We start from the raw sequence: 22727 nt of genomic DNA on the forward strand, positions 1-22727 counted from the left end.
CATAGTTTTGCCTATTCCAGAATGTCACATGTTGGGAATCATACAGTATGTAGTCTGTTTTATATTGCCTTCTTTCACTTACTAAAATGCATTTAAGATTCCTTCACCCATGTGTTTTTGTGGCTTGATAGCTTATTTCATTTTTAGCAATGAATTATGTTCCGCTGTCTGGAAGTACTGTAGCTTGTCAATTTACTTACTGGAGGATATCATGGTTGCTTCCAGGTTTTGGTAATTATGAATAAAACTACCACAAACACCTGTGTACAGGATTTTGTGGGCAGTCCCGGTGGCGCAGCGGTTTAGCACTGCCTACAGCCCAGAGCGTGATCCTGGAGACCCTGGATCGAGTCCCACGTCAGGCTCTCTGCATGGAGCCTGCTTCTCCCTCTGCCTGTGTCTCTGCCTCTCTCTCTCTCTCTGCATCTCTATGAGTAAATAAATAAATAATCTTAATTTTTTTTTTTTAAAAAAGGATTTTGTGTGGATGTAAGTTTTCAATTCCTTTGGCTGAATACCAAGGAGTGTGATTACTGGATCAGATGATGAGTATGTTTGGTTTTGTAAGAAACTGCCAGTCTTTCAAAGTGGCTGTATCATTTTTCATTCCCACCCTAATGAATGAGAGTTCCTGTGGCTATTCCTTATTCTCACCAGCATTTGGTATTATCAGTGTTCTGGATTTTGGCCATTCTAATAAGTATGCAGTGGTATCTTACTGTGTTTTAATTTGCATTTCTCTGATGACATATGATGTGGAAAATCTTTTCGTATACTTATGTGCCATCTGTATGTCTTCTTTAGTGAGCTCTCTGTTGAGGTCTTCGGTCCATTTTTAATTGGGTAATTTGTTCTCTTCTAGTTGGGTTTTAAGAGTTCTTTGTATATTTGGGATGTCAGTCCTTTATCAGATGTGTCTTTTGCAAATATTTTATTTCAATCTGTGGTTTATCTTCTCATTCTATTGACATTGCCTTTAATAGAACAGAAGTTTTTAATTTTAATGAATTTCAGCTTATCAATTATTTCTTTCATGGGCTAATTGTTTAGTGTTGTATCTAAAAAGCATCCGCATAACTGAGGTCATATAGGTTTTCTTCCAGGTTATCGTCTAAGAGTTTTATAGTTTTGTGTTTTAAGTAAGTATACGATCAGTTGTGAGTGTAGGTGAAGGTTGTAACATCTGTGTCTAGATTCTTTTATTTTTAAGGTGAATATCTACTTATATTGTTTTTCATACTCAACTTCACTATAACCACCCAAATCAGTCAAAAAATACTTAGCATAACAAGAATATGTAACATTTATAACTGATACATAATACATATTTAAAAAGTATTTGTATTAGTATATTTCATTATATAGCATAAATCTATATATAAGAAAAATATCTGCTTGTATGTCACCCAGAATATATAACCATGGGAAAGAATTATTGCTACCTGCTTATTAATACATAGGTGCAGGCATGTATTAAATACTTCAGGTTAAAACACACCTATTTTGTTGTTATAAATTACTGTCAAGGAAGAAAATCCTAGTGCTATAAGATGAAGTGAATGTTTTGTGCTTATAGCCAGTAAAAGAAAAAATAGTTATATTTAGCATTTGCACACAATGAGATCTAAAATGAAAGCACTGTGTTTATTTAGATAAGAACTCTGATTCTGAAATTAGTTCCACTCTCTTATGTCATCAAATTTTTCCAATCATGAATTACTTCTATTATTATAAAGTTAGGCTTCAAAGTTTCTATATTTTTTTCTTTGTTTAAGATTTATTTATTCCTCTGAGAGAGAAAGAGAGAATGGTGTAGAGAGGCAGAGGGAGAGGGAAAATCCTCAGGAAGACTCCCTGCTGAATGCGGAACCTGATGCAGGGCTAGATCCCAGGACCATGAGATCATGCCTGAGGCGAACTCAAAACTCAACCTTTAACCCACCCAGGCACCTTAAAAGTTCTTATCATAAAGTAAAAAAAAATTCCCTGAAAAAAACTCTATAATCCCATATTCCCTCTCTGTAATACCTTCTTACTCTATTCTTCAGAGCAAAACTTAAGGAGACAGTGGTCCATAGTTTGGTCTTGATTCTCCCACCTTTAAATTTTTTTATTGAGTACCCTATTTGCCCTTAGCTTCCACTATTTCACTGAATTGTAGTTATCAGATTATAAAAGCCATCCCTATTTCCCAGGCAAATATTTATATTTTCTTATCTATTTCCTCTCTCTTTGGCCAAATGAGTTTCATACATTTGCCCATATGCACCTTTGTAAAACATTTTTTTTTCTTAGCTTCTTTGATGCTCTACTTTCCTTGTGTTTCTCTTTATTTTATCCACTAATTATTCTTTAGTATTATTGATAGCTGTTTTGCTAATATTTTAATGGTTGGAGGTCCAACTGTTTGTCCTTGGTCTCTTTTTATTCTCCCTAAGAATGATGAAAAATAAAAATCTTAGGGTTTCTTTGAGGAGTATAAGAAGTTAACTCTAAAACTTATGTAAATGGAAAAAGGCAAAGATATCCAAATAATCTGGAAGAAGAGGTACGCATTGCATGTAGACGCCATTGAATAAGTAGTCACTCATTGTCCAGATTGGTGATTTTAGTGATTTTATGGTTTTGTATTTTTTTTTTATTATTTTTGTAACCAGAAGGTAAAATTTGATCCTGGAAAGCAAGAAAGCAGTTAACTATATTATATGGGAAGCATATGTTTAGATAGCAACATAGTTAAGCTTTCATATAAAAAGTGATCCCTGAGAGGAGAGAGAATGCTATGATATTTCTCAGATTATGTTTGTAATCAGTGATCATTTATGACTAACCCATATAAAAAACAGGTGCTGAGTATTAGTCAAATAATGATGAAAAAGAAAGTTATATCACTGTCTGTAATTGGTAACATCAACCCAGAAGAGAGAGGATTTCTGATTTACGAGAGTATTTTACCAGAGAACAAGATATGAGAGGATAAAAAACTGATGTTAGATTATAAATCTTCAGTTCTAACTTCAACTCTATATTTAAAATTATTGCTTTCCTTTTTTTTGTTTTTGTTTTTGTTTAATTGTTTAATGCAGTGGCTTAAGGTTGAAATTTCTTTTAAAGTTTTATTTATTTATTTCTGAGGGACACACAGAGAGAGGCAGAGACATAGACAGAGGGAGAGGCAGGCTCCTTGCAGGGAGCCCCATGTGGGACTCAATCCCAGGACCACAGGATCACGCCCTGAGCCAAAGGCTGAGGCTCAACCGCTGAGCCACTCAGGCATTGTAAGTTTGAAAATTTAAGTGAGTCAGACAGATGTGAAATAGGGAGAGACTGGTAAAAGGGTACTAAGTTTCAACTGTGAATAAGATCTAAAGATCAAATGTAAAACAAAGTGGCTGTAGTTGATAACATTGTATTTTATAATTTAGCTAAGAGTAAAAATTAAATTTTCTCACCAAAAGTAATAGACAAATAGTTGGTGGATGTGTTAATTATATGTGAACCCTTGTCACAAACCGTTTACACTCTATGTATTTTATAACCTTGTCACTTACACCTCAATAAAGCTGAACAAAAGAACAAACAAATAAAAATAGCATTGACAAACGCCTGAAAGCACCCTGATACTGGTTTTGAATACCATTCTCCAATAAAAAGAACCAGAGACCTTTGGAGAAATGCCTGATTCCAGGACTACAGCAGACAAGATACAATATGGCCTTGAAACATCTTGTACAGCCAGAGAGAAGTTAGTATTTAAAAAATAAATCACTGATCCAGATATGTGAAAGAGGTATGAGAATCAACTGAAAGTGCTCCCTATTGTCAAAGCTGGAACAATTTGAGCAACCAAATGAATAGTTTGGATTATAATCCAAAGTATGAAATATAAAAGCATCAATGAGTCCATATTGATATAAATAAATGTTTAAATCAATTAATACATGGTAAGGAGGGACAAAACTCCTGTGCAGAAGAATTCTAAATAAACTTTTTATTCAACCCTAAAGAAGGGAGAGCATACCTTCTCACTCAGTGTAGGCTTGTGTATAGGACCTGCCTCCAGTGACTACCGTGTGGAAAGGGAAGGAAAAGAGAAAATTTACAGTGGAGAAACTTGACAAATATATTTCAGGCAGGTAATCGAGGTCAATAGCAATATTCATAGGTCATATTGATAGTATACACTCTTGGTGTGATGTAGTGAGAGTGGTTACCTCTATGATCTTGCCCCCTAAAACCATAACCCCCATGTAATCATTAGAAACATCAGAAAACCTCCATTAGAGGAGCATGTCTGGTTCTTCACGGACATGCTTGGCTTTCTTCCCAAATACTCACATGACACTCTTTCTGGACTCTCTGAACCTTCCCCCTAATCTCTGACATCTTCAATCTTGCTTAATCATTCTTAGTTCCTCACTTTAACACATCATCAACTGACATATAATACATACATTTGTTTATATACTCATTGTCTGTCAATCCCCACAAAAATATAAGCTCTAACAGGAACTTTAGTTCCTACATTCTCAAGACTTTAAATAGCACTTGACATGTAGTAGGAACTCATTAAATATTTGTTGGGTGAATGAATTACTTTCTTCATCTATGATATGAATTTAAGAATTCTAAATTATTGGTTGTCAGTGAAGTTTAAATTATACCCTGTTACATGATGGATGATCAGTGGATATTAGTTTCTTTCTTTTACTCTCTGAATTGCTTTACATTCATATTTTATGGATAATGTTTATCAAATATGTATCTATAACAGTATTTACTACTATTGTAAATTCGTTAGCCTAGGAATTCAGGCTATGTTAAATTACAAAGTAGTTCTCTCCCTTTCTATATATTCTGAAAACATATGCAGTGATTGCCTCTCTCTTTGGATTGGCTTCTTTCTGCCTCATTTATGCAGTAACCATGGAGAAATTTTACTCTTCTGTTGATTCCATTTTAACAGAAGAAAATAAAAGAGAAGTCTTATAATTATTAAATATTTATTTATTTGTTTATTTATTTATTTTTTTCCCCATGTTTTGTTTTGGTGGTAGTGGTGGTTTATTTTATTTTTTTAAAGATTTTATTTGGGGGACCCCTGGGTGGGCTCAGTGGTTTAGTGTCTGCCTTCTGTCCAGGGCATGATCCTGGAGTCCCATGACTGAGTCCCACATCAGGTTCCTGCATGGAGCCTGCTTCTCCCTCTGCCTGTGTCTCTGCCACTCTCTCTGTCTCTCTCTCTCTCTCTCTCTCTCTCTCTCTCTCTCTGTCTCTCATGAATAAATAAAAATCTTTAAAAAATAAATAAATATTTTATTTGATTGAGAGAGAGACTGAAGGATAGAGAGAACACAAGTATGGGGAATGGTAGAGGGAGAGGGAGAAGCAGACCACATTGAGCAGGGAGCCGAATGTGGGGCTCAGTCCCAGGATGTTGGGACCAGGACCTGGGCCCAAGACAGATGCTTAACTAACTGAGCCACTCAAGCACCCCTATTTTTCTTTCTTTCTTTCTTTCTTTCTTTCTTTCTTTCTTTCTTTCTTTCTTTCTTTCTTCTTTCTTTCTTCTTCTTCTTCTTCTTCTTCTTCTTCTTCTTCTTCTTCTTCTTTCTTTCTTTCTTTCCTTCTTTCTTTTTTCTTTCTTTCTTTCTTTCTTTCTTTCTTTCTTTCTTTCTTTCTTCTTTCTTTCTTCTTTCTTTCTTTCTTTCTTTCTTTCTTTCTTTCTTTCTTCTTCTTTCTTCTTCTTTCTTTCTTTCTTTTTAAAAGATTTTATTTATTTATTCGAGAGAGAGGCAGAGACACAGGCAGAGGAAAAGCAGGCTCCATGCAGGAAACCCGATGTGGAACTCAATCCCAGGACTCCAGGATCACGCCCTGGGCTGAAGGCAGATGCTCAATCGCTGAGCCACCTGGGCTTCCCTTTTTTGTTTGTTTTAAAGATGGATTTATTTACTTGAGAGACATAGAGAGAGAATGTGAGCAGGGAGAGGAGCTGAGGGTGAGGGAGGAGAATCTCCAGCAGACTCTGTGCTGAGTGTGGAGCCTGACACAGGACTCTACCTCCCAACACTGAGATCACGACTGTGCTAAAATCGAGTCAGATGCTTAACTCACTGTGCCACCCAGGCACCCCAGTGGTGGTTTATTTTTAATGATCAACTTGCAAGATTTTTCTGTAGCCATTGAAGATTTTTTTTTAATGTATTACATGTACTGTAGTATGGCCTTGAATTATAGCAGTATTCAACTATCAGATAAAACCACTTGTATGTAAACTGGGATTTCATGTCTGAATGGAGAAATCTGGAGATTTCTGGAGAAATCTCTTCCTTTTGTTTTATATGCTGGACCCAGTCCTTCCCTTCCATTTCAGTGTCTTATGATTAATTTAACTATTTTAAATGAAAAAAAAATATGTTTTTTATATTTAAAATCATTGAGGGGCACCTGGGTGGCTCTGTTGGTTAAGCATCTGACTCTTGATTTTGACTCAGGTGATGATCTCATGGTCATGAGCTCAAGCCTTCCATTAGGCTCCATGCTAAGTGGGGAGTCTGCTTGAGATTATCTCTCTTCCTCTCTCTCTGCCTCTCCGCCCCACCTCTCTCTCTCTCAAAAAAAAAAAATAAATGTTTAAAAAATCATCACCACCACTATTGATATTATTTAACCATACACTTACTTTTTGATTAAGAATCTATTAAATTTTGATAAGAGAACAGTATAAATTCCATTTATATTTACCATCATATGTTCCTTAATAATTTTTAAGAGTCCCTTATGAACATGTCATTTTTTAAAAATAGTACTTATGTTTCTGATATCTGTCATAATCATTTAAAATATTATTTTATCATATTTTTATATGTTACTGCTAAAAATCCAAAATGATGGTTGAGTAATATCCTATTATGTATATATACCACAGTCTCATTCATCAGTTAAAAGTACAAGGGGAATACAGTTTGAAGATTGCTACTCAACATGATCTCTCTGAAACAGTGCCTGACTTAAATATTCAATATATGCTTTTTGACTTGAATTGGAATCCAATTACCTTACATTGTCCTTTTCTAACTTACTGTACTATAAAACATGGTGGTTATACTTCTAACAAAGTTATAGCCTCTGGTCTTTATGCATCATTCTTTAATTGAATAGATAAGTATTTGTTGCATGAACCTTATTATGTTAGGAATTTGGTATGCTAAATTGAATAAAACATGATTCTTGCCTTTGAACAATTTATATTCTGTTGAAAATGAAAGAAAATGAAGCCGCCTGAGATTCTCTCCCTCTGCACTTCCCCCTGCTCAAACTCACTCTCTCTCTCTCTTCCTCAAATAAATAAATCTTAAAAGTGGGGGGAGCAGGGGGCACCTTGGTGGCTCTGCTGGTTAAGTTAAGTATCAGTTAAGTGTCTGACTCCTGGTTTCAGCTCAGGTCATGATCTTAGAGTCATGAGATCAAGTCCCACGTCAAGCTCAAAATTTGCTTGAGATTCTCCCCCTCTGCCCTTTCCCCTGCTCAAGCTCAACCTCTCTCTCTCTCTCTCTCTCTCTCTTTCTTGTATAAATAAGTCAGTCTTAAAGAAAGTGATTCTTCACAGTCAAAAAAAAAAAAAAACTACAAATGGAAAGGCAACCTATAGAATTGGAGAAAAATATTCACAAATCATTATATCCAAAATATGTGAAGAACTCATATAACTCAGTGAAGAAATAACAATCTGATTAAAATATGGAAAGAGGAGTTGACTAAATAGGTTTCCAAGTAAGACATACAAATGGCCAACAAGCACATGAAAAGATGTTCAACATCACTAACCATCAGAAAAATGCACATCAAAATCATAGTGAGATATCACCGCATCCTGTTAGAATGGCTAGCATTAAAAAGGCAAGGATTAACAAGTATTGGTGAAGATGTGAAGAAAAGGGAATATTTGTACACTGCTAGTGGGGAAGTAAATTGGTCTAATCTTATGGAAAATAGTATGGAGTTTCCTCAAAGTTTAAAAAATCTAGCTATCATATGTCCAGCATTCCCACTTCTGGGGATATATCTAAAAGAAACTAAAAGAGAATCTTGAAGTGATATCTCTACTCTCATGTTTATTCACAAGAGCCAAAATAGGGAGATGACCTGAGTGACCATTTAACAGATAAACAGATAATGAAAATGTAATATATATATATATATATATATATATATATATATATATATATATACAATAGATTATTATTCAGCCACAGAAGAAATGAAATATTCAATTCCTATATCTACTTATAAAACTAAACATTAAAAATGTTATCACAACATGAATCTTAAAATTTCCTTCAATATTAAACAATTTCTCTACCTAGGGATGAAGTGACAATATGGCCTTTATTCCTAAGAGAAGAAATAATTACCAAAACAAAATTCTGTAATACATGTAGGTAACCAGTTTCCCCTGAAAACCAAGCAAACAAATGGATTAGCCATCTGACTAGAGTGAGACAAAGTTCCACTTATGGCACTTGTGGCAACATGGATATACCTGGAGGGCATTATACTAAGTGAAATAAGTTGAGAAGAAAAAGAGAAATACAGCATGATGTAACTTTATGTGGAACAAACAAACAAAAAACCAAACTCTTAGAAAGTAGTATAGTGGTTACCAGGAGGTGGAATGGGGGTGGAAACAGGCAGATGTTGGTCAAAGGGTACAAACTTCCAGTTAGAAGTTGAAAAGTTCTGGGAATTTAATGTACCACATGACGATATATTGCATTACAATATATCACAGTACAATAAGCAATACTGTAGTATATACCTTAAAGTTGCTAAGAGTATCAATCTTAAATGCTCTTAAACAAGAAAAATGAAATGGTAATTAGATAACATGATGAAAGTGTTAAGTAATGGTATAGTGGTAATCATACTGCACTATATAAGTATATCAAGTCAACAAATTGTACACCTTAAATTTACACACTGTTGTATGTCTCAATAAAGCTCAAGGCAGGAAAGAAGCAAAAAGAAAAAAAAAAGAATATCTTGTAAAAACTTGCAAAAGGACCAGAGTCATAAGGAAACATGAGTGAGAGATTAAAATGCTTTAATAAAACTGAAGTGTCCTCCACCCCAACCCCTTGGATAGAGTAGCATTTTGATTTAAAAGAATCATTAAGAGTTAATAAATAAAATACCATAAGGAAAGGATCATTTGATGCAGAAATATGCAGCATATGCAAGATATTTTGACAGATTTAGAGTAAAGCTATTTTATTTGGGCTAGAATATATAATATAAATGACAATAGTCATAGTAATGACAGTTATGTGTAGTGCTTCTAAATGGTTTGATTCCTGACTTTGTCCCACTCTAGTCAGATTGCTAATTCTATTTGCTTGCTTGGTTTTCAGGGGGAACTGGTTATCTACATATATTACAGAATTTTGTTGTAATTATTTCTTCTCTTAAGAATAAAGGCCATATTGTCATTTCATCCCTAGATAGAGAAATTGTTTAATATTGAAGGAAATTTTAAGATTCGTGTTGTGATAACTTTTTTAATATTCAGTTTTATAAGTAGATATAGGAATTGAATATATATGAATCACAATTCCTTTACTTGTGTGAAGGAAGGAAGAAATAAAGAAAGGAAAAAGGGAGAGATAAGAAGGGAAGCAGGTAGTTTGAACGGTCAGAATTTTTTAAAATAACAATCAGTTAATCAATTTAATTAATCTGATGAGCAGGTTGTTGTTTTTTGTTTGTTTTGTTTTTTTAATAGGGTAATCGTTGTTGGCAGACCCTGGGCAAATTCATAACATAGGTCCATTGTACTTTCACTAAATTACTGCAATATTTACTTCTGAATTACATTTTTAGAGAAGTATTCTATTAGATAAAGCATAACATGACTGTGTTTATCCATTCGGTTAACATTTCTTGAGCACTGGCAATGTACCAGACACACTTTTTTGTAATTTGTTGTGAACAAAACACACTATGTTTTGAAATATTAATTTTAAACTTAAACATTTTTAAGACTCAAAGAGGGGCTAATGAGGAATCTGTAGACTCTGAGAGGGAATGGGGGAACTTTGGGAACTGATCTTTTTCCCCTTTCTCTTCCAGTAATTTTGTGAGGATTATTGGCAGCTCCCACTCTCTATTAGAAATAATTAATTGACAATCTAAATAAGTAATGGGCTAGCTAACTACTGATGATATCATGGCTCAGTTCTTATTTTCAAAAATTTTGCACTTCTTTTATTACCATAGAGCCTACCTCTGTGAAGAAAAAAATAATTTTATAGGTATAGAGTCCATTAAAGAAAAAATAAAATTAGTATAATTCATAAAAATGGTTAAATTGGCGAATAATGCAATAAAACTAGTTCTAATGGCAACAATCTATTTATCTCAATAAGTAAAATGCATCCCTATTCAATATAGTGAGTGAAATGACCATAGCTCACTACAATTTTAATTCTTATTTAATTGAAAACTTGTGGAAAATGAAACGACTCCCTGTTGTGCACTATTGCTATTTGTAAGATGTCTATATTTCACACACAAATCCTTTTGGTTCCTTTCTGTCATTTCTGCCTTCTGTATTATTATTATTATTATTTTTAGGCAGTTAGAAATCTTGAGTATCAGGTTAAATATTTAAAGATTATAAAACTGAGTTGAAAATAAATTTAAAACATTGTTTCTATGATCAATATTGCTGAATCCTCAAATATATTATCAAGTTACTGTGTAATGACTTCAGAAACAGTACTGGATTCTCCCTAACTTAGAACCTCTGGTTGTAAAAATTGTGAAAACAAACTCTTTTTCTAGATCTCCAAAATAGTCAAGCAGAAGAAATAAAAAGGGCATAGAGTATTAAATCCCCTGCTGTCTAGAATTTGATTGTCTGATTTGCCCCCTAAATTGATGGAGAAAACAAAGGCAGAAGAAAAATTATTAAATTTCCTTACTTCCTGCAGCCCACTGACAAATCCTTGAAACAGGCAGAGTGACATTCCTCTAGGGACTCAACTGGTTTGATGCTAATACTTAGCTAAGGGCAGCAGCAATCTTAGCCCAATCTCTAGGATCTTCTAAGTCTATTTTAACATATAAAATTCCTTTAGAAATGACCTCTATCGGGGATCCCTGGGTGGCTCAGCAGTTTGGCCCCTTGCCTTCGGCCCAGGGCTTGATCCTGGAGACCCGGGATTGAGTCCCACATTGGGCTCCCTGAATGGAGCCTGCTTCTCCCTCTGCCTGCGTCTTTGCCTCTCTCTCTCTCTCTCTCTCTCTCTCTGTCTCTCATGAATAAATAAATAAAATCTAAAAAGAAGAAAAGGAAAGAAAGAAAGAAAGAAAGAAAGAAAGAAAGAAAGAAAAGAAGAAAGAAGGAAGAAAGAAGAAAGAAAAAGAAAGAAAGAAAGAAAGAAAGAAAGAAAGAAAGAAAGAAAGAAAGAAAAGAAAGAAAAAAGAAGAAAGAAGAAAGAAGAAAGAAGAAGAAAGAAGAAAGAAGAAAGAAGAAGAAAGAAAGAAAGAAAGAAAGAAAGAAAGAAAGAAAGAAAGAAAGAAAAAAAGAAAGAAAGAAAGAAAGAGTTTCCTTTATATCTACTCCTCAAGGTATGTGTTGGCAATCATCCCTCAAGCACATGGTCCACCACCAATATACATCACATGACTAAGGTTTTATTAGACAGTAATAAATGACCTTTTCCCAAAAATAGCTAGTTCCCTCAAGGTCCAGGGAACCTTGGTTCCAAAATTCCTTAGAGACTTATGCTCTCCCTAACCCCCTGCCAAATTGAAAGTATATATAATGGGACACTCCTCATGACCCCAGTACTGCTCTTTCTGCCAATGGGTCCTGTCCCCATGCTTTAATAAAACCACCTTTGCACACCAAAGATGTCTCGAGAATTCTTTCTTGGCTGTTGGCTTTGGCTTTGAACCCTAATGTCCTTCCTACATCATAAGTGACCGTTATAACAATGATGCAATGAAAATACTTGAGAAATATTTGATTTTTTTTCTTTTTTTTTTTTTTTTTTGCATTTGTGAGCTTTCGTTCATGAGTTCTATTTAACATATGGCTTTGTTATTGCTATGGCTGACTACTAAATTAAATTTTTTATTGTTTAATTCGGTGCTAGCAAACTTTTGGCAGACAGACATACCCTAATTCTCCTTAACATATAAGGGAAGTTTGTTGCTTGTAGGTTTTGTATAATATGTAATATTAACTGTATATAAAACTATTTTCTCTTCTCTATTTGTCTACTCTCTTGGCTTATTCCTTCCTATGATTTTAGGTACCATCTTTCTAAGTTAAAACTTTTTCATTTTGTGCCCAGGTCAAATTTCTCCTGAGATCCATGCCTCAGTTCCAACTGGGTATTTGCACTCAAATGCTGCATTTATACTTCAAATTCAATAAGTCTAAAACCAATCTTTATAAAGGCAGGTTGTGTAGGTGGTTAAGAGTACAGCCTCTGCAGACAAGAAGCTGTTTTTTAGTTCTACCATTTACTAAAATCAGGATAATGAGCATATTCTCCTCATAAGAGTATTTGAAGACTTAAGGATTTAATGCCTATAAAGTATGTAGAATGGTGCTCCTAACACAGCAAGTACTAAATTGTTTCAGGCAAAATGGTAACACAATATTGTGTTTAGAATTTAGGATCTTGTCTGGCAGTCTGGATTAATATCCATTTATGACTATCGCTTTGTGACAATAGGTAAATTATTATAACTTATTCAAACCCTGTTTCTTCATTGTTAAAATAAAAAATAATAGTTCATATCCTATATTTTATTGTGAAGATCAAGACAGTATAAAGCACTTAGAATTTCTCATATATGTCTTTAGAATCTCTGATTATTCTTTTTTTTAATCTTGTTTATTTATTCATGAGAGACATAGAGAGGAAAAGGCAGAGACACAGGAATTGGGAGAAGCAGGCTCCATGCAGGGAGCCCGATGTGGGACTCAATCCTGGGACTTGGGGATCACACCCTGAGCCGAAGGCAGTCTGTTAACCACTGAGCCACCCAGGCGTCCCTAGAATCTCTGATTATTCTAGTCCCTAGTATGCCTTTTCTTAATTTCCTTGTTTTATCTCAATGACCCAGATACCTACTTACCTTTATTTCCCACATTTGACATCAAAGATTTATCTTTTCACCCTTTCCCACTCATTAAGCCACATCAGTTGTCATTCCTCATTCTCTCTCTTTTTTTTTTTTTTTTAAGTTGCTTCATTTTATTCACACTCTAGCCAAGGGAACTTAGCTTATTTTTTACCTTTATAATAAAAGTATTTTCTTGATATCTTCAATACCACTCTTCTGTAATCCCACCAGACTGTAACTGTCAGATTATCCTCTGAAGAGCATAGCATGTAGTTTGGCTCTTACCTGTTCAGGACCTAAGAATGGTTCCCTAGTGCCCAGTGACCCTCATCTGAAGTCATAATGCTGTAGCCAGAAATGGAAGGTTCTCTTTAGTGTGACCCCATCACCTATTTCTCTCAAGAGGGAAAGGTTTCCTAAATAGTACCTCCCACTCTCTTTAGGGTGTTTTATTTTGTTTTCCTTAAGCATTAGAAGAGATTTGCTCATTGTTGTGTACTCTTTAAGCCTCAATATCAGCTTCTTCCAGGAAACTTCATCATACTCCCATGTTTAAGTTGTATTTCCCTTTCCTATATTTTGTTAAACTTTCTTCATACTCATTCTATGTGCAAAACTTACAGGGCATATGCTCTATTTTCCTTAAGTACTTAAGATATTGCATGTCCCAGTATGTTTCTCGTGTTATGGATGCACAGTAAATTAAGGGAATGAAGGGATGAAATAAATAAGTTCATTCAGGTTTATTGCTTAAGAATTTCTTGCATCTGTATCTTTGGGGTAAATCCCCAACAGTGCTTTTCGATTAGTAAATTATCACTATTTTCAACTCATATTTTCTTTAGTTTAGCTGTACCTACAGGGAATGATATTGAAAATACATTTGAATTAAAGTAAACTTTATAAGAGTCAATAGTAGGTGTATATACATAGCTTTGCTAGTTTCCCTGACAAAGCCTACTGTTTTTATGCCAAGTTTTATCAGCTATGACAACCAAAAGTTAAGGTACTATGACCACCAAATGCATTATTTTGCTGTGGTTCACCACACTGTAACTGTATTTTATCTTAGCAAAGTGGAAGTCATGGTATTCCAGTATTACAAGACTGGAACAAACTTATACACTTATTAATTTAAATTTCCAGGAGTACAGCTTACTCAAGCTGAAGGTACAAGTATATGTAGGCTGTAGCGTTTGTTTAATTGAAGTATATTTAATATGCAATGTTAAATCATTTCTGGTGTACAACATATTGATTCAAAGATTCTATACATTATTCAGTGCCCACAGTATAGTCACCATCTGACACCAAACATATTACAGTATTATTGACCAAATTCCCTATGCTGTACTTTTCATCTCTGTGACCTATTTATTTTCTGACTGTAGAATTTAATTTAATCCTCTCTATGTATTTCACCCATCCCCCCAACCACTTGTAACATTTTTAGACCTGTTATGCAAAAGATTTGCAAGTAGCCAATCATTTGCCATAGTCATTTTTTGTCTAACATGCCAATTTTATCCATGATTGAACTTTTTCAGAAACTTACCCATTTCATAATTTTCAATTTTATTCCCGGTCCTTATTTAAATGAACCTTGCTATCTGCCATTGGTACCCTAATCTGAATAGTGATTTATTGTCATATTGCAACTCGGTATACAGAATTTTTGAAATAGAATTTATAAACTAAAGAATGAATTAAAAACATATCTGTAGATACATAGAAATGTAAGGTTGCCCTGCAACTATTTCTGAATGACTGGCAGCAGCATTGAACATGCTGGGCAAAGAGGAGGGGTCCTGGTTTGGTTTCCCATTTTGGCTCCTTTCATCTCTATGTTTGTGTATTTTTGCGAAATAAAAATTGCTCATGTTCATTATTTTAACATTTATATGGCATTCTTATTCTCAAGAAGCCATGGTTATTTTTTTTAATTTTTTTAATAATAAATTTATTTTTTATTGGTTTTCAATTTGCCAACATACAGAATAACACCCAGTGCTCATCCTGTCAAGTGCCCACCTCAGTGCCCGTCACCCATTCACCCCCACCTCCCGCCCTCCTCCCCTTCCACCACCCCTAGTTCATTTCCCAGAGTTAGGAGTCTTTATGTTCTGTCTCCCTTTCTGATACTTCCTACCCATTTCTTCTCCTTTCCCTTCTATTCCCTTTCACTATTATTTATATTCCCCAAATGAATGAGACCATATAATGTTTGTCCTTCTCCAATTGACTTACTTCACTCAGCATAATACCCTCCAGTTCCATCCATGTTGAAGCAAATGGTGGGTATTTGTCATTTCTAATGGCTGAGGAATATTCCATTGTATACACAGACCACATCTTCCTTATCAATTCATCTTTCGATAGACACCAAGGCTCCTTCCACAGTTTGGCTATTGTGGACATTGCTGCTAGAAACATCGGGGTGCAGGTGTCCCGGCGTTTCATTGCATCTGTATCTTTGGGGTAAATCCCCAACAGTGCAATTGCTGGGTCGTAGGGCAGGTCTATTTTTAACTCTTTGAGGAACCTCCACACAGTTTTCCAGAGTGGCTGCACCAGTTCACATTCCCACCAACAGTGCAAGAGGGTTCCCTTTTCTCCGCATCCTCTCCAACATGTGTTGTTTCCTGCCTTGTTAATTTTCCCCATTCTCACTGGTGTGAGGTGGTATCTCATTGTGGTTTTGATTTATATTTCCCTGATGGCAAGTGATGCAGAGCATTTTCTCATGTGCTTGTTGGCCATGTCCATGTCTTCCTCTGTGAGATTTCTCTTCATGTCTTTTGCCCATTTCATGATTGGATTGTTTGTTTCTTTGGTGTTGAGTTTAATAAGTTCTTTATAGATTTTGGAAACTAGCCCTTTATCTGATATGTCATTTGCAAATATCTTCTCCCATTCTGTAGGTTGTCTTTGAGTTTTGTTGACTGTATCCTTTGCTGTACAAAAGCTTCTTATCTTGATGAAGTCCCAATAGTTCATTTTTGCTTTTGTTTCTTTTGCCTTCGTGGATGTATCTTGTAAGAAGTTACTGTGGCCGAGTTCAAAAAGGGTGTTGCCTAGTGTTCTCCTCTAGGATTTTGATGGAATCTTGTCTCACATTTAGATCTTTCATCCATTTTGAGTTTATCTTTGTGTATGGTGAAAGAGAGTGGTCTAGTTTCATTCTTCTGCATGTGGATGTCCAATTTTCCCAGCACCATTTATTGAAGAGACTGTCTTTCTTCCAATGGATAGTTTTTCCTCCTTTATCGAATATTAGTTGACCGTAAAGTTCAGGGTCCACTTCTGGGTTTTCTATTCTGTTCCATTGATCTATGTGTCTGTTTTTGTGCCAGTACCACACTGTCTTGATGACCACAGCTTTGTAGTACAACCTGAAATCTGGCATTGTGATGCCCCCAGCTATGGTTTTCTTTTTTAAAATTCCCCTGGCTATTCGGGGTCTTTTCTGATTCCACACAAATCTTAAAATAATTTGTTCTAACTCTCTGAAGAAAGTCCATGGTATTTTGATAGGGATTGCATTAAACGTGTAAATTGCCCTGGGTAGCATTGACATTTTCACAATATTAATTCTTCCAATCCAGGAGCATGGAATATTTTTCCATCTCTTTGTGTCTTCCTCAATTTCTTTCAGAAGTGTTCTATAGTTTTTAGGGTATAGATCCTTTACCTCTTTAGTTAGGTTTATTCCTAGGTATCTTATGCTTTTGGGTGCAATTGTAAATGGGATTGACTCCTTAATTTCTGTTTCTTCAGTCTCATTGTTAGTGTATAGAAATGCCACTGACTTCTGGGCATTGATTTTGTGCCTGCCACACTGCCAAATTTCTGTATGAGTTCTAGCAATCTTGGGGTGGAGTCTTTTGGGTTTTCTACATACAGTACCATGTCATCTGTGAAGAGGGAGAGTTCGACTTCTTCTTTGCCAATTTGAATGCCTTTAATGTATTTTTGTTGTCTGATTGCTGAGGCTAGGACTTTTAGTACTATGTTGAATAGCAGTGATGAGAGTGGACATCCCTGTCTTGTTCCTGATCTTAGGGGACAGTCATCAAAAACCTCCCAAGACACAAAAAGTCCAGGACCAGATGGCTTCCTTGGGGAATTCTATCAAACGTTTAAAGAAGAAACCATACCTATTCTACTAAAGCTATTTATAAAGATAGAAAGAGATGGAGTACTTCCAAATTCGTTCTATGAGGCCAGCATCACCTTAATTCCAAAACCAGACAAAGGCCCCACCAAAAAGGAGAATTACAGACCAATATTCCTGATGAACATGGATGCAAAAATTCTCAACAAGATACTAGCCAATAGGATACAACAGTAGATTAAGAAAATTTTTCACGATGACCAAGTAGGATTTATTCCCGGGACACAAGGCTGGTTCAACACTCATAAAACAATCAATGTGATTCATCATATCATCAAGAGAAAAAAACAAGAACCATATGATCCTCTCAATAGATGCAGAGATAGCATTTGACAAAATACAGCATCCATTCCTGATCAAAACTCTTCAGAGTGTAGGGATAGAGGGAACATTCCTCGACATCTTAAAAGCCACCTACGAAAAACCCACAGCAAATATAATTCTCAATGGGGAAGAAGTCCTGGTTAATAGTGAAAAAGATATTTAAATTTATATTTATAATACATCTGGAAAACAATATTGGAGAAGATTGCACAGGGTGGCCCCAAGAAGGAAGACTTCTATAGTGTGCTTCAGTTTTGGAACTGGTAAAGAAATAGAATAAGAACTGGAAGTACAAAAATTTCAATTGCTTCAGAGTAAGAATGATAATAATTTAGGAGGATAGAATATATAGGCTCAGAAATCTCCTTAAAATTGTTTATTGCCTCACGTATATCTAGTGTATTTCTGAACTGATGGGGAAAAGTGAAAAATCACATTAAGATAATCAGAGTACATTTTCTGTTATTACTATGTTTTATAAAGAACTTGAAATAACAAGAAGACTTGTGGAATACCCTTAAATATCTCACTTCTCACATCTCAATATATCATGACCTCACACAACAAAATTGCCATGGTTTCTGTGAGTTTAGAATATACCACCCCAAATATGCCACTTTGGCATATTGACTATTTTGAGTTGAAGGCATTTGAAAAATAACAGATGCAAGAAATACACTCTGACCTTCCTCCTTTTCTCAAAGCAGGAGGTAAAATTCCCATGTGAAAGATGTTTTCCCTATGCCAGAAGGAAAGTAGCATTCTTATCATCAGGGATGGGAAGTTGAGACCAAGAGAATTCTGCATAAACAGACCTGCCAAAATATTTTTTTATATTCTGAGCACCTGGGTGGCTCAGTCAGTTAAGCATCTGCCTTTGGCTCAGGTCATGATCCTGGGGTCCTGGAATTGAGCCCTGCAGCGGGCTCTCTGTTCAGCATGGAGCCTGCATCTCCCTCCTACTTGTGCTCTCTCTCTCTCAAATAAATAAATGAAATGAAAAAACTTTTAAAAACATATTTTTATACGCCCTTAGTTTCCCTACATAGTTTAGTTACTTTTTCATAATTGCCTCTCTTTGTTCAGCCTCGTATAAAGCACTAAGGTCTTGCCACTTCTTTGGGTCTTCATTTCCTTATGAAGTCTCCCATAACACATACGACTTGTATTAAGTAAATTTTTATACTTTTTTGTTGATCTGTCTTATGTCAGTGATGTAAAATATGTTAAGTAATTCACCTAAGAGGGTACAATGTAAGAGTATGAATATAAGGGTTTTCTTTCTGTTTTTTGAAATTTTTTTGACTGTGAGTTATCAAATCAGTTTATCTCTGGCTCCTATACTGAATATTTTTGTAAATTCAGGTGAATTGCTTAACAAAATGTAATCCCCAGTTTCTTCATCAGTGAAGCATAGCTAATCACTTTGGGCTTTTGTGAATATTAAAAAGGATAATGAATGCATCCATTAACATAATGAGTCCAGCTCCTGGTTAAAAATCTGTGTGTGACTTTTCAGGCCTGGACATAGGAAATTATCAAGGTTTGCTCTAGAAGGCCTCATTCTGAAAAGCTGCTCCCCTCACACCAGGTTTGGTGTACAGCCAATACATTACAGTATCTTAGAGGAGTCAGAGTCAAGGACTTAGGTGCCTTGAGTTGGTTGTACCTGTTTGCATTCCTAGCTCTTAAGCTTTGTGCCTACATTTCTGGGTCTCGTCATCTGAGGCTTCTCTTTATGTGCCTCTGTGGAAGCCTTCTTGTTGGGGGGAGCAGGGTAAAAACTTGAAGAATCTTTTCCCCACTCTAAGTACATGCAACCTTCCCACTCAAAGCCTTCAGACCTCACACTGCCCCTAAGCCCAGGGGCCATAAAAGTACTACAGTCTTTTGTTCTGAGCTTTCTCAGTGGTAACATGACCTCCATTCTGTTCTGATCCACCTGACCATCCATCTACGTGCCATTCCATGGAGAAAATTAGAAACGGGGAGTCGCCATTTGCTCTGATTTTAGCCTCTTGCTTATACCACTACAGTAAGTTATTTCAGGTTTAACTCTTTCGTTTTGCCATTTTGCTTTAATAAGCTACTCAGATACCTGGTAGCTCAGCTCACTCTCTCTCTCCCAGCTCAACTGACCACAGTTGATACCCCTTATGATTAAACTTAAATCCAGAAAAAATAAAGAAGGTGAGACCCATGTGAATAAATTAGAAATACAAGAAACATATCTATTACCTGGTCATTATATCTACTGTGGAAATACGTTGCAAACTTATCGCCTACCAGAGTAGAAACTCAGTAGGAGATCCAGTAAGGAACAGAATTTGAGGTGAGTTTTAGCAGCCCTGCTCAGTTACTGTTGGAGCTCTTTTTAATGTTGATTGTCAGCTTTTCTATTTGCAGTGATCTAATTGCCAGGATCTCTTCCAGGTAATTTGGTATTTGATCAAAAGCCAGTGTATGTTCCTTGAAATCAATGTCTAATGGTAAAACAGATATTGCATGTTACATTACTATTAGAAATAGAATTCAGGTATCTCACAGGTTGATTAGAATTTTGTATTTCTCCTGGGAACACATACTTCTATCCATCTATGATTAAAATATTCTATTTTGCTTTTTATCCAAGTAACGTTTTCCCCTAAAATTATTCAGAAATGGTGCTGTGCCATTTATGCATACAAATACAAAAAGCAAACAGCAATATAATGAGTGTTTGTGGATGTATAATATATATTGCATGTAAACACAGACACATATGCATATAAGTGTGTATGTAGTAAGATACGTGGTACAGTAATTTGTGTGTAAACACCCACACTCACACACATACCTGTGATATTTTTATTATAAGATATATTTTTGGTAATATAGAATAGTTCATACTGTAATACATTCCTTTTCTGTTGGATATTTAGCAACACATTCCTCTGTGTTGATGGAGTAACCCAACTGCACTGTGATTTGCAAGTAACAAATATAATTAAATTACGAAATACTGTGTTGAAGACACAATGCAGTTAAAAAATATAAATTCAAGTTTAGAAGAGGAAGCGGTCACTAGAATATTTCAGATCAAATCTTTAGGGAAATGAAAACAATCAGAGGAAAGCAAAATATTTTGCCACATTAGAAATGTAAACACAATGTATGTATATAGAGATAACACAGGAACATATTTCCTTGAACTAGTCAATAGTAAACATTATTCATATACTGTGAATATCACACTGTAGTTATTTTAAGCCACAAATCACAATGTATATTGCTATACACCTAACCTTACTAAATATGAGATATTCAGATAGAATGCCCAATTTCTGCCATTTGTGAATTCCATTATCATAAGAAACATGTTCAATTATGTAAATCAACTGAAGAAAGTGACCTACTCTGGAATTTAGTAAAGCTGCTTATTTACGACTACAGGCACTCCCATCAATCAAAAGCTTTCATGCACAGAGAAAAAAAAGGAGATGAAATTTTCAGGTTACTTTGTACCCAAAGAAATGTGATCATATGATATTGTTCATAATAACCTAACGTGCTATTACAGTCAGAAAAAGTGTCTCTCAATTCAAGCTGAGTAATCAACTAGAAAAGGAGTAAAAAATCGTGAACTCAACATTGAAAGTTCAAATACTAAGAACAAGTCTTCAATAATCACCAAAAACTCAATAAAGATAGCATTTTTCTTTCATTGTTACAGCTACTGATACCATTTCAAAGCCCCAAATAAAAATTAAAAGTGTGACATAATACTCTTTTACCCAAAATCTGTACAGATTAAACTCCAGAATGGGTTTAACTGTTCCTAGTACCTTCCAGGAAAATCTGAAATAAGAAGAGGGGCCCACCTTAGAGCAATCAGTTGACAGTGTCTTAAGGGAGGGGCATAGAAGAGAATTCCAGTTGTTAGGATTATTGTTCTTTAGGGCAGCTGATATCATGAGACTGTAACTATTTACCCTTTGAGGAAACTTCTCAAAATCACATAGTACTTTATCCATTAAAATGATGCTGCACTGCAAAAGAAAGCATATACACCACAGCAAAGACTATATTTTCAGTATACATTTTTCATCAAATTCAAATTGGTGTTGCAAATAGACAAGGCAGAGATTTTATGAATTTAAAAATTGTAAATTTTCTTTAATGTGAATGTAACAAGGATAAAATTTTCCAGATGTTTCATATGCACACACACACACGAGTACACATGCATATATTTATAAAATATCAATAATCGCATGTCATATGACAATATGTTATCATATATGCATATTACATGTGTAATAGTTTAATCCTTTAATAAAACTTGTTTCTCCTTTCAAAAGTATAAAGTAATATGACATTTTTTCTGATCTCTGGTTATATTTGAACTTTAATACCTTAAGTAAATCTAAATTTGACTAAGAAATGAAAGTATAGTAAATCACCAGGCAACCAATTAATAAGAGCTTACTGAGTGCCTTTTATTTACTTGATGTTTTAAAATTCCCGTACTAGATGCTGCAAGATTTAATAAAAATAAAACCTTCATTATGCTGCCTGGAAATCTCCACCACCAGTTTCCTTCATTTGGGTTAGATCTTTAACATTGGTTCTGAACTATTGTCTCATCCTTTTTCTCTCTTCAAAGGAATCATTCTTCCATGTTACTATGAATAACTAGCAAAGAAAAGCAAACTTGTGCTTAATGACAAAGTTGTAGGGAGATCAGTAGCCATGAAAACCGGTAAAAGCTTTAGGGAAAAAATTCAACAGCAGCATATATCACATGCCAAAAACTTCCAAAGTTCGAATGCTTATCAAATATAAGCATTACATAATTATGTATTAAAATTTAGGACAAAATATGGAAGCTCAGACAGAAATTACTTTGTATTTGATAGTTGAAGAAGTGCTAATATAATAGCTCCTTAATTGATAAATGCTATTGAATACAAGAATAAAAAATTAGAAGAAATGGAGAAGAGGAGGGAGGTAGGGGGCAAGAGGGTGAAGAATACAGACTACTTTAGCTATATTTTAAAGGATGAATCAATTTGCAATGGAAATGGAACTATAAAAATGATAT

This window comes from Vulpes vulpes, chromosome 6, assembly GCF_048418805.1.
Source record: "Vulpes vulpes isolate BD-2025 chromosome 6, VulVul3, whole genome shotgun sequence".
NCBI classification, from domain to species: Eukaryota; Metazoa; Chordata; class Mammalia; order Carnivora; family Canidae; genus Vulpes; species Vulpes vulpes.